The sequence below is a fragment of the Podarcis vaucheri genome, assembly GCF_965113315.1.
Source record: "Podarcis vaucheri genome assembly, chromosome: 16".
NCBI lineage: Eukaryota > Metazoa > Chordata > Lepidosauria > Squamata > Lacertidae > Podarcis > Podarcis vaucheri.
In genome coordinates, this window is record NC_138754.1 from 25,480,102 (window position 1) to 25,490,294 (window position 10,193).

Genomic DNA, 10,193 nt, shown 5'->3' on the forward strand with positions numbered 1-10,193 from the left:
CTATGTAGGGAGCATGTGCATCACTGCTATGTACATCGCATGTGCATGACACTGTGCATGTGTTGTATGTAGTGGTGTGCCACCGCTGCCGCCCAAGCGCTGTGGTGGGATCCTCCACTTGCTGCTGTAGCGGTGACGGAGGAATCCCACCGCTGTCCATATGGCGCTTGGGCACCCCTGCCGGCAAACTGCTATGCACAGCGCATGTGTGGCATTGCTACAGACAGTGCATGCGTGCGACACCGCACATGCGTTGTAAGTAGCGGTTTGCTGTCCGCGCTACTCGATTGCCATACGGATGGTGGCGGGATCCTCTGCTCGCGTCTGTAGCCGTGAACAGAGGATCCTTTCACACGCGGCTGAAGCGGTGCGATGGCTGATTGCGCTGCTGCACCCGGGCGCCATCTTGTCACTCCCCCAGACATGGCACCCGGGGCGTATCGCCCCCCCCCCGTGACGCCACTAGTTAGGGGGGTGTTCCGGATTTATCTTGGAAAAAGTTGGAGCGCATGTTATAAGCGAAGCCATCCCAACCAGCAGATCTACTGCAGGCCTTGGTTAGGGGCAGATCCGACGTTTCCCGCAAGCAGCAAAGCTGAGCTCTCAGCAGCAACTCCACCCAAGACACAGATTCAGAGGCATTTCTTGTATGCCTCCAGGAATAAAGCTAGAGCGAGCTCCTATTCAGCAGAAGTTTAAAACGAACAATGCCGCATAAAGGGATTCCCCCTGCCCCCAGCTTGAAAACCGTGGCCTTTCGCAAAATGGGATAAAATGGGAGCGCGGGAGAGAGAGAGAGAGAGAGACAGAAATTGAATCTCAGCACTTGTTCCTGAGAAAGAGAGAGAGGAAGCCCTTTATCCACCTTTAGAGGAAAATGGTACCTGGCTGTCATTAGAGAAAGGGATCATTTTTCTTGGCCGCGCAATATTTCAAGGCAATCAGTGGCCACTTAATTACCCCGTGGGATTCTCTCAATAAACGGGTATCGCTAAAGGGGGCTGCGCGAGAGCCCCGCAAAAAGGTTACCCAGAGAACCGTTTTTGTCAGTCACAGTTATTTCAGATAATAGTCCAAAGTTCAACAGCATTCATATTGGTCCTCTGGATTCAATTGATTTTGTTAAAGTTCACTCCGGCAGTCGGAGCCCGTGACTGCAGCGATTGCAGTCCAGGGACCCTTCCCGGAAAGTTATTGGCATTCCAGGCATGTGCCGGTTGAGATGGCAGTTCATGATGGCTGTGAAGATGGCTGGACCGGTGGCAGGGAAGAAAAAGAGGGAGTTTGTTTCCCGATTACCAAGTAAATACTTTGCAGTAATTACAACTTTAAATTCTAAAAGCAGTGATCTATAGGAGTAATATCGCATGTATAGGCAAGAGGGGAGTTTCTGCGGCCATCAGGGAACGGAGCGTTGGCAGAAGGATTAGATTAGTGGTGAAATGAAGGCAAGGCGGTGAAAATGAAAAATGAACGGTGCCCGAGATGGTGCTGCTCGTGGCTGACTCAACCTGCCGACAACGTTAAACAGGGATCTATCGCCCCGGCCCCTTCCGACTCCCGTTTGCTAAGTGAAAGATGGAGTTTGCCTCCAGTTGCAGAGAACCGCCATTACACCCAAATGGACCTCATCATGATAAAGAATGATAACAATGCATTCCACCGAGTGGAAGAGGGGTACAGTGGTACCTCGGGTTAAGAACTTAATTCATTCTGGAAGTCCTGAAACTGTACTTAACCTGAGGTACCACTTTAGCTAATGGGGCCTCCTGCTGCCGCCGCCACACGATTTCTGTTCTCATCCTGAAGCAAAGTTCTTAACCCAAGGTACTATTTCTGGGTTAGCGGAGTCTGTAACCTGAAGCGTCTGTAACCCGAGGTACCACTGTATTGCAAAAGCCACCGGGTAGCCTTAGGGGAACTCTGACTGCAGATGGCACGATTCACTGCGACTGAATGTAGCACCCACCTTGGCACCCACCAAAATGGACCACATTCTGACAAGAATCCTAGACCTTCCACACAATAATACGGGGGTGCTAACTTGTTCCTCAATGCTGACAGCTCCTTTCTCAGGTGATTCCCATTCTGCAGCTGCTTTGGCTGCCAAATCTGTCCTTCAATTTCCTTTTGATTTCAACTTGTCCTTTCTGATGTGCTTGGCAGAGGACTACTGCCACCTCCTAGGGGGCCCACACTGCTTCCAGGACAGCAGTGATTTCTGAGCCATAATTTACTGCCTTTCCTGTAGACTTGGGACGGCCCCTTTATTTTGTTGCGAGAGCATGCTTTGAAGGAGTCTCCACCCCCATCGTTCAGCCCGGACACCGAGGTCCAGCTCCAAGGGCCTTCTGGCGGTTGCCTCCCTGCAAGAAGCGAGGTGACAGGGAACCAGGCAGAGGGCCTTCTCGGTGGTGGCGCCCAGCCTGTGGAACGCACTCCCATCAGATGTCGAAGAAATAAACAACTCTCTGACTTTTAGAAGACATCTGAAGGCGGCCCAGTTTAGGCTGCATGCTCAAGCAGCCTATCTCTGTTAATATTGAATAAAAAAGCTGATGGGAAGGACTTTTCCTTTTCTTAATTAATTAATTAATTAACTAACTAACTAACTAACTAACTAACTAACTAACTAACTGATATACTGCCCTATACCTGGAGGTCTCAGGGCAGTTCACAGAATAAAATCACAATCTATAAAATCAAAATAAGAACAATAACCCAATAACCCCCCCCCCAAAAAAGAGCCACATTTTAAAAGGGTATAGGATGTCCATCAGGTCAACCAAAGGCCTGGTTAAAAAGGAACGTTTTTGCCTGGCGCCTAAAGGTGAATAATGAAGGCGCTGGGTGAACTTCCCTGGGGAGAGAATTCCACAGATGGGGAGCCACTGCAGAGAAGGCCCCGTTCTCATGCTGCCACCCTCCGGACATCTTGAGAAGGAGGCACATGAAGAAGGGCCTCAGAAGATGATCTCAGGGTCTGGGTAGGTTCATATGGAAAGAGGCTGTCTTTGAGGTATTGCGGTCCTGAGCCATTGTCTTATCCATTCCTGGAAACCTGCCATGGGGATTGGTTCCTCTGCTACCTGACAGCCCTGCTGCTCTGGTTCCTGTGCATTGACCCCAATTGACCCCCTTTGTCACCCCGTGAGTACTTCCTACACAAACTTCTCTTTCCCATCCCAGCTTGCCAAAGTGTGTTCTAGTCTCAGCTACACCCCTTGCCAGGATCTTCTTCCTCCTCCCTGTTGTCGTGCCAGTTCATGTCCTTCCACTTCCATCACGAGTGGTAGAAGGAGCTCAAAGACTTGGAAGCTGAGGATCCTGAGGAGGGATACAGTGGGCTATCATCAAATCAGTCCACATTGGCCCAGCACGCAAGTTATCTAAGTGTCAGATGTTTTCAGGTTTGGATCAGGAGCCCTGGGAGAGAGGCACTGATTAGCAAAAGCTAGCAAGATTTTTTTTGGAGAGGGGACATTTGGCACGTTTGGAATGTTGAGAAAGTGCCATGGGTGTCTATCACAAAATGGCTGCTGGGTGGGTATGACAAGGCACAAAATGGCTGCCACATCTAAAAGAAGCAGAAAAAGAGAGTGTCAAGTGATCTGTGGTGTAGTGTTGAGGCATCTGATGAAGACCTGCATTTTTAAAATGAGCTTAAAAAATATATTTGTAAATGTTTTGTATCTCTCATGCCAGGCAGAAACCAGCTGGGTGCTTTGGCAGATGTTTATCTTCCTAAACAGGGCCCCACTGATCTATAAGCAGGAGACGAGCGCTTCAGGGTTGTAAAAGGAAATTACAGGCTGGGAGCAAAAGGTCACACTGACCATACAAATTACAGAATACAATCAAGCTGCAAAGACACAATTAAGAGTTGGTGAATAGTAAGTTTTATTGTTTAACAGAAGACTCAAGCCATATTTTCATAAGGTTAAAAAGGGCAAGAGCTAATGGGAACAGCAGCTGGCTGGGAAAACCGAAGAGGCTTCTCTCTGAAGTTGCTTCTGGAAACTGTTTTTATTAAATTCCTTTTTACTTTGAAAAGACCTTTCCGTCTAAAAATCTATCTATGTTATGTATGAAATATATTAGCTTAAATGTAAGTATGCAAAGGATTTAAAAGTAAGAAATGTTAGATTCTTATGTTAGATTCTTATTTCATTGATGGTGTGTGAGAAGGTGAACCCAAGATCTCTGTTTAAGATAAAAATTAAAAACCATGCACCATCTGTTTTAGCCATCTGTTTTGGAGTGAATAGGGTAATAGGGCAGCAGGGGCCAAAGGTTATCTGGTAATTAAGGTGCCTGGTCGAGGCAAATGTAAGATATATGGCTACTTGTTTGCCATTTATAGATAGAAGGAAATATAGCTCTTTGTCTCCCATAAAAGGTAATAGGAAATGGGTGTATCTTTTATGATTGGTTCTAGCAAACAGCCAATAGGAATTTCAACCAGGCTGATTGGACAGAGGCAGCCAAAGGAGGAGCAAGGGGGCTGGGCTGAGGAAATATAAGTGCTGGCCATCAGGGCTGGAGTGGGCAGAGCTTTGGTAACCATTTACCACTGTGTCTCTCATTTATTTGTCTGACAAATAAATTATTATTTTAATTTCTCTATTGCTGCGTTGAATATTTCATTCCAGCTAAGCATTAACCACAAGCAGGGTGCTACAGTGTGTGTGTGTGGGGGCACAGGGACAGTTTCCTCGGGCGTAAAATTGTTAGGGGTTGCAAAATTTCAACACTCAGTGCTGCCTCAATACAGCTCCGCTGAAAATGGCTTCTTCATACAAACCAAGAAATGATTTCCCTGGACAACGGAACAACTCTTCTTTTCTTATCTCTGACTGCGATCTCTTGGGTGATGTGGACGCCAAAAGGCAGTTGAATGCACATGTGTGCTTCATCCTTTCCCCTCCTATCCACCCACCCACCTGCTCTGAGCTGTCTCGGGTGCTGGCAACCCATGCTACGTCACTGCAACTGATAAATACCTGGTGGGGACTCGGGCTTGTGCACCACCACCCACCTCCAGTGAAAGCAGGAAATTACTAAGATAACTGAGGGCCCGTGGCTTAGTGCATAGCATCTGCTTTCATGCAGAAGGTCTTGGTTCTATACCCTGTGGTATCTCTCCTGTGGATATCCCCTGCCTGAACCCTTGTCCCCTGTCAGTGGCAGCTTCTCTTATGTGGAATCACCTCCCTCGTAAGGTGTGCCTGACCCCATCTCTATGTACTTTTAAATGGCTAGTTAAGATGAATCTTTTTCAGCGAGTGTTTGGAGCAGGAGAGATCCGATTGCTGCTACTTTGATCGGTCATTTCTCTTTTGCTCTTTGTTGTGTGTTTTTCGAACGATTGTGCTGTTGGATGGGTTTTATTGATTTCTCTCTGTTTGCCTTGTTATAAACCACCTTGTGGTTTGTGTGAAGGCATATAAATTATCTTAAGCATATGAATAAAAATAACGACTATGCTGCATTCATGATTTCTATGTGTTCCTCTCTAGTTTCATGGGAAAAACAAATACAGTGGTGCCTCGCAATACGAAAAGAATCCGTTCTGTGATTCTCTTCGTCTAGCGGTTTTTTCGTCTTGGGAAGCAAGCCCATTGAAGGATTAGCGCTATTAGCGGCTTTTAGCGGCTTATCAGCTTATCGGATCAGCTGATAAGCGGCTTAGCGGCTTAGAAAAAGGGGGGGGGAGGAAAAAACCCCCGCAGGAACTCGCAAGACATTTTCGTCTTGCGAAGCAAGCCCATAGGAGATTCGTTTTGCGAAGCACCTCCAAAACGGAAAACTCTTTCGTCTAGGGAGTTTTCCATCTTGAGAGGCATTCGTCTTGCGGGGCACTACTGTACTGCGAATGGTGGTCTGGCTGCCTTGGTGGGAGAGACGAGAAGCAGGACTAATTCCATCAGCCTTTCTGAAAGACTAGCTCCAACTGGCTGTTTCTATGCTAGCTGGCATGAACCATTTAAGAACCATTGTCTGAGTTTGCTTTTTTCCTCTTCCCTCCCTGTCCCTTTCCCCTTGTGTGTCATGCCTTTTAGATGGTAAGTCTGTGGGCAGGACTGTCTTGTGTTAATCTATTGTATGGAAGCCCCTCTAGCAGCTTTTTCCCAGCGAGCTCCAATTTCTCCCCTTCATGTGGAAAAGCGGCCCTTATCACTAGACCCAATGCATCCTACATCATCGCACACAGGTTTTGTGGAGGAAGCTAGAACAAAAGGAATGCAATAATCTTTTTAATATTCCCAGCAGAGAAAACATAATCAAATATGAATGTGATGCAACATATGAATCTATAAAGCTGAGCCATATTGCTGTGCCGTCCCCTTAAAACCCAGAAGCGGCTCCCCATTGCCTAATAAGCAGCTCTGACTGTTAATCAGAGCATTATTGGCCCAGGATGACAAGGCGGGGATGAGCATAAAGCTAGAGGAACTCAGGAGATAGCAGCAGGATTTCCAGTCCTGAAAACCGCCCTGAGACCTCTGGGTGTGGGGCGGTATATAAATTCAATAATAATAATAATAATAATAATAATAATAATAATAATAATACAGTGGTACCTTGGTTCTTGAACTTAATCTGTTCCGGAAGTCCGTTCGAAAACCAAAGCGTTCCAAAACCAAGGGACACTTTCCCATAGAAAGTGATGCAAAACAGATCAAATCCATTCCAGACTTTTAAAAACAATGCCTCAAACAGCAATATCACATGAATTTTACTATCTAAGGAGACCATTGATCCATAAAATGAAAGCAATAATCAATGTACTGTACTATAAAATAAATAAGACAGTATGGTAGATGTTAAAAAATGAAATTATTTTTTTTCTTACCTGCACTGATGATGATCATTGTTTGGATGGGGGGCTTTTATCCATTTCTGCAGTCACACAATCAGTCAATCAGTAGCTGAACTGGGTTCCACACAGTTACAAAAACAAATGAACCGGGGATTGGTTTGTGTCGTCCTAATTGTGTGCCCAGGGCAATAATCACAATCATCATCATCATCATCATCATCATCATCATCATCATCACAATAATTTATTATTTATACCCCGCCCATCCAGTGGCATAGCGTGGGGGTGCAGGGGGGGCCAGCCGCACTGGGCGCAACATCTGGGGGGCGCGCGCTCACACTCGCAGCTCTCTGCCCCTACCTGGCTCACTCACTCTCTCTCAGCGCTGTCACAGATTTCACAAAAATTTTGCTATTGTCACACGGATCCTCCTCCTAGCCAATCAGGAAGTGGGATCCACTTCCTCATTGGCCCAAAGGTGAATGCATGCAATTGGCTGAGCTGCCGAGCAGGAGGCGGGAGGACTCGAGGAGACGCGGGGAACTGAGTAGAAGCTGCCGCTGCAGGTAAGTCTCTATGCATTGAAAGGGGGTACGCTAAAATCCACGGGTTAGGGGGCGCAAATTACTTGCCTTGCCCCGGGTGCTGACAACCCACGCTACACCACTGCGCCCATCTGGCCGGGTCTCCCCAGCCACTCTGGGCGGCCCCCAAAAGAATATTAAAAACACGATAAAACACCAAACACTAAAAACTTCCCTAAACAGGGCTGCCTTCAGATGTCTTCTAAAAGTCAGAAAGTTGCTTATTTCCTTGACATCTGGTGGGAGGGCGTTCCACAGGGCGGGCACTGCTACTTGTAACCTCACTTCTCACAGTGAGGGAACGGCCAGAAGGCCCTCGGAGCTAGACCTCAGTGTCCAGGGCTGAACGATGGGGGTGGAGAAGCTCCTCCAGGTATATTGGGCTGAGGCCCCTGCCCCCGCATGATCCCCCTGCCCCCCCATGCTACACCACTGGTACCTCCTGTCCCCCAAAGGAGGTCACTGTAGGGGGAAGGTCAGCCTGGCCCCATCCATAGGCCAGGGAAGGAGCAGCTGCAAGAAGCTTGTTTCTTTGCCCTCTGCCGGAAAGTACATCCAGCTCCAATTTGCCAGTTGACCTGGGACTACCTTCTGGTTCCATCCATTAGGCAGGCCATTAAGGGCTACTGGGTGATGCTCTACTGAGGTTTGCATTATGACATGTTCATGTCTATTATTACAACTCATTGCAAGCTGCCTTGAGGGTCATTGGCTCAAAAGGTGGTATCCAAATCAATGAATGCAGCTATAAATAACAAGAAGGGTTCAAGTATCTTAATGGCATTAGAGGCTGTTGGCTGCTATATCAAGGGGGAGGCCTGATATTTTGCAATAGCTGGCACACCCATTGCAGGTTTTCTGTTCCCTCCTCCAACCCCTGCCTTTGCCTCCTCTTACCTCCTGCAAGATAACTGGGAATCAATCAAGCCTTTTCATTTCACTCCCACTTAGCAAGCATCCTCATTATTAATAATTGGATAGCTTAATTTTAATTCCATTTATTCAAATCATTATTCCGCCCATTGATCAATACAGTGGTAATTAGATTAACAAATACAGAGTGATTAACGGCCACAGGAAATGCAGTTTAATTAATTTAAATGAAGCACTTTTGCTTTTTTTTTTTTTTTTAGAGGAGGAGGTGAAAACCACCCCAGACCGTTTTAGTTTATTTATTCCTCAGGTGGGAGAGGGCTGTATAGAATCTCCCAAATTGATGCGAGGCTTCCCCATCCCTATTTTTTTTAAATATAAAAAACTGAAAATTGAGTTGGGATCTAAGGTAAAAGTGCATCCTTCACGAAAAAGCAGAAGTTTAGGAAAGACAAAATGCACAGTATTGTGAGCTACTGCAGAGGCAGGCAATCAGTAGCCCTAAGGCCACAACGAGTAGTAGCCATTGATGCCCTTACCTATCCTACATGAATTTACTTAATACCATCTGAGCTGCCAAATACAGCAGTTCTTTCCAAAGATATCAGGACAAAAGGAATGAGGAAGTGGAAGGGGAACCAAAACAGTTTGATTAACAAACAAACAGCAGGCATGCAAAGCATAAAATAAAACATACCCAACAGGGGCTACCCAATCTCCCCTTCAGCTACCCAGCTACCAGGTAGAGCAGCAGGAGAAAGAGCCCGACCATTGGTCTCTGAGCATCAGGTCCTTTGATCTGGGCAGAAGCTCATCGGGCCCCTCCCACCTATGGCTTTTATAGCCTGCCTTGATGTAATCAAGTGCACCTGGCATTAAAGCAAAGGTAAAGGGACCTCTGACCATTAGGTCCAGTCGTGACCGATTCTGGGGGAGCCGGCGTACAGCTTCCGGGTCATGTGGCCAGCATGACTAAGCTGTTTCTGGCGAACCAGAGCAGCGCACGGAAACACCGTTTACCTTCCCGCCAGAGCGGTACCTATTTATCTACTTGCACTTTGACATGCTTTCAAACTGCTAGGTTGGCAGGAGCTCACCCTGTTGCGGGGATTCGAACTGCCGACCTTCCGATCGGCAAGTCCTAGGCTCTGTGGTTTAACCCACAGCGCCAGCTGTGTCCCTGCACCTGGCATTACTCATGATTAATACAGAGCAGCTGAGAGTCTCCCACTACCTGCAGCCGGCAACCAGCCAGCACTTGCAACACAGAAGAACCCAATAAACTCCCGACAGGTGTGTGAAACACAAGAATCCACCAGCCCTCAAACTGGGGGTGTTAAAGGGAAAGGGACATGCCACCTAACTCCTCAAAATACAATTGTATTCCACATTTCCACTACACCATCCATGTTGGTAGCCATTACTGTCTCCTGCAGAAGCAAGTTCTGTAGTTTAACTATTTGCTGCGTGACTAAATCCTTTCTTTTTACCTGTCCCGAATCTCCCAACATTCAGCTTCATTGGAAGCTCATGTGTTCTAGTGCCAGTTCTATAATCTCACCTCTTACTCAGCTTTCCTCATAGGGGACTCGCTCCAATGTGCTCTAAACCTCCCTTTAAATCCATATCAACAAAAAGAAAAGAACTCTCTGTGAAACTCACCTACAGGTGGTACCTAACACCAAGAAAACTAGCGCCAATACACCCAAGAACCTCACCAAAATGCTGGAGAGGGTGCACCTCCACAGGCACATACCTCCACATGTGGTGGGAGTGCCCCAAAGTCCAACCATTCTGGACAACAACCATACAAGAAATAAGTAAAATAACCAAGCAAGTATTAGAAATCACCCCAGAATTGGCCTTACTAAACATCTTCCAAGATAATAATGCCCACTTACACCACAAAGACC

The 10,193-nt window shown here is 46.9% G+C and overlaps 1 long non-coding RNA gene across 1 annotated transcript; it reads right to left on the minus strand.

Moving 5' to 3' along the window:
• Positions 1-812: 812 nt before the first annotated feature.
• Positions 813-9,919, minus strand: LOC309521205. Its single transcript, XR_014214562.1, has 3 exons — positions 9,467-9,919; positions 7,847-9,149; positions 813-1,251 (listed from the first exon to the last, which is right to left on the minus strand). It is a non-coding gene; the product is annotated as an uncharacterized lncRNA (long non-coding RNA).
• Between the last annotated feature and the right edge of the window lie 274 nt (positions 9,920-10,193).